Source organism: Aquarana catesbeiana, linkage group LG08 (assembly GCF_042186555.1).
Source record: "Aquarana catesbeiana isolate 2022-GZ linkage group LG08, ASM4218655v1, whole genome shotgun sequence".
Taxonomy (NCBI): domain Eukaryota; kingdom Metazoa; phylum Chordata; class Amphibia; order Anura; family Ranidae; genus Aquarana; species Aquarana catesbeiana.
This window is the reverse complement of record NC_133331.1, coordinates 109,965,662-109,968,622: the sequence shown is the minus strand read 5'-3', so window position 1 is coordinate 109,968,622 and position 2,961 is coordinate 109,965,662. Positions and strand designations below refer to the sequence as shown.

Below are 2,961 nucleotides of genomic sequence, written 5' to 3'. Positions count from 1 at the left end.
GAGGGCCGCCAGTTTGAGACCCCTGTTCTAAGAAGATTCGACGGAGCAGCTAAACTGTACGACGCCGCAATCGTACATTTCCGGTCAAATGTTCCGCCTACAAGCTATAGTAGAATTCTAATGTTGTATGACACTGGTAATAATTATATTTATTAATTATTATTACTAGTCAACCAACATTAGAATTCTTCTATAGCCTATGGGTGGAGCATTTGATCATAAATGTCCGCTCACAGCGACTGCATCGTCGAATCCTTATGTCGAATCTTTTCTCTCTATGTCGAATAATCTTGGACTAATAGAGTTAGGTTAGGCACATTCGACCTTTTTTGCTATTGTCTCTATAACGTCAAATCTTTTCTCTGTATGTCAAATCTTTTCTCTCTATGTCGAATAATCTTGGACTAATAGAGTTAGGTTAGGCACATTCAACCTTTTTTGCTATTGTCTCTATAATGTCGAATCTTTTCTCTCTATGTTGAATCTTTTATCTCTATATAGAATAATCTTGGACTAATAGAGCTAAGGTTGGGCACATTCGACCACAGGTTCGATGGATACAGATCACTATTGTCAGCGTCATGTCGAATCTCGTATCTGAACTGTTGTGGCAATGAAAACTAAAATAAAGCATTTGTTTATGTCGGATCTTTCAGTTTTCCGAACTCTGCATGTTCGTTATCGTTTGTTAAATCAATAACAAAAATACCCGAAATTCGGACGAAAATCCATTGGGACGAAAACGAATGCATATGTCTATTAGGTAATGACTTTCACAAGCCACCAGATGTAACTGTATGACGCGTAGATCTGACCAAGGCAAATGTACCAATAAAAGAAGAATAAATTACAGTTAGGTAATAATCTTTACTCTCAGAGTGAAGATAAATTTATACACTTCCTTGTCGAGAAGTTACGAGGCATCATGATCATCAAACACCTCCCTCCCTTGTAGTCAAATACACTCGCCTGTGTATAAATCTTTATTGTGAAATGACTTGATAACTTTAACCAACCAGCACCTATATCACCCGTTTTCTAATTAATCTAAAATACATGTGTAAGAATTAGCACATTTTATCTTGAAGGTCGATAATTTCCTAAAATTTGTAGACCAGTGTTATCAAATGTGTGGGTTTAGCTTGCGTGATGTGGTGCGGAATATGGCTTAAAATGCAGAAGATGGTTTGTCACTGAAAATATTTTAGAGATTTTCCTTAGTCAGGGTGGGGTTCTTGGACGTCATCATTGTCACAGTGGTGTTGAAGTTTAGTTTAGTGGGTGTGACCACTCTACAGCATCCTGGGATTCAGGACTGGATGTCCTGAATCCCAGTCAGTCTATGTCACTCCAGGTTTGGCACTTTGCCATAGTTCTGCACAATTCATGAAATTTTCAGTGTTTCTTCCTTACAGCCTTCACCAAGCAGGTCCTGACAGTGCTTGTGGTACAGATTATAGTGCACTCTAGCATAGCTCTTGTTACTCAAAGAAGCATGTTCCAGGCTCAACTTTTAAAGGGTAGCTTAATAAGTCTGCTCTAAACACCTGTGAAACCTCCAGGGCACCCCAGATAGAACTCTCATCACCAGGGCCCACTCAATACTCACTTCCTCTTCCATGCAGAACCAGCACGCCCAATATGACAGGTGACCGCTATGTATCACCATAAGGCTTTCACTTCCATATTCCAATGCATTTGCAAGAGATTGGAGTTCCCAAGCAATGTAAACCTACACATTCACGTTAATGTTCATGCTGCTATGGTATAAACCACCCTTTTTCACTTCCTACATATTTACTATTTTATATTTAAGTGTTATGTTACACAGAACATTTGAAAGAAGACACACAGACACTGTATTATAAAAATTTTTATTGTTGAATGTATATCACATCAACACTTTCAAACATAAAGAGTTCCACTCTGAGCTGTCTATGTTAGCCTAATCTTTAAATTCCAATTTAACCAAAAAGTATATATCAGTTTTGGATGGGCACTGGTAAGGAATCATGATCCAGTCATAATCTTAGGAGTGTGCCATACACTTAACGATGAATCATATCTTTTAAAATGGCCAGATTAGTACACCCTACAAAGGTCTTGACCATTTACATGCAAACATTTGCACAAAAATTACTGATATACAAAGCCGCAAATAAATAGACATACTAACAAATATCACAATATAAATTAGATACAAATCATACACTTTGAAGAGCTAGTTGTACATTGAAAGTGCAGTCTTTATAACTGACCGGGAATAAATATAGATTAGAGAGAGGTATGAACAAAGGTTCTGTCCAAAAGATATAAGGCATATAATGCTGAACTGTACATTCATAATTATTTTATGACATGAATAAGTATGTATACCTACCAAGGTCATTTCTTGTTTGTACTATGTTTATCTCTGTTAGTGGACCCTGAATTGTTTTTCTGGGTCTGGACAGTAATGGGAATATTTTATGTGTGACCTATACAGATAAAGCAGTTGCATAGTAATAATGGATTGTAGTGGTCACCAGTCACCACTTGTCATCATATTCCTTCTGCACCTCTGCATTCTGTATATGTTATACAACCATATGATGTTGAGTTTTGGACACAGATTGTGTTTTTCACTGTAAATTTCAGATCAGTGATCAGACCTGGCTCTATACCCTCCTCCAACTGTGTCAAGTTACCCCATGTTTGGACTATATGTTCACTTAAGTACAATATGTAAATTTATGTAATTGGCATTTGAGGGTAAAGTAGGGAGTGGCCATCTTGAAATGTATTACAATATATGTGAATGAGGAGTCTCTTTTTGTGTACCATTTACTAGAAGGGTGTGTAGCAGTGTGAAGAGGGTTAAATTAGAATACTGGTCACAGATGCCCCCACAATGAAAGAACTGCTATAAGTCTAATGTTTAGGTGATAACAAAAGCACACTTTCCATAAGCCTTTTGAATCA

The 2,961-nt window shown here is 37.2% G+C and overlaps 1 protein-coding gene across 1 annotated transcript in view; it reads right to left on the bottom strand.

Annotated features, from left to right (window-relative positions):
* Window positions 1–1,858: 1,858 nt before the first annotated feature.
* The window catches only part of SLC16A9 (solute carrier family 16 member 9), a gene marked incomplete in the record, with an annotated part of 79,130 nt that continues 78,027 nt past the window's right edge, over window positions 1,859–2,961 (bottom strand). The window contains 1 exon segment of the mRNA XM_073596306.1: window positions 1,859–2,961.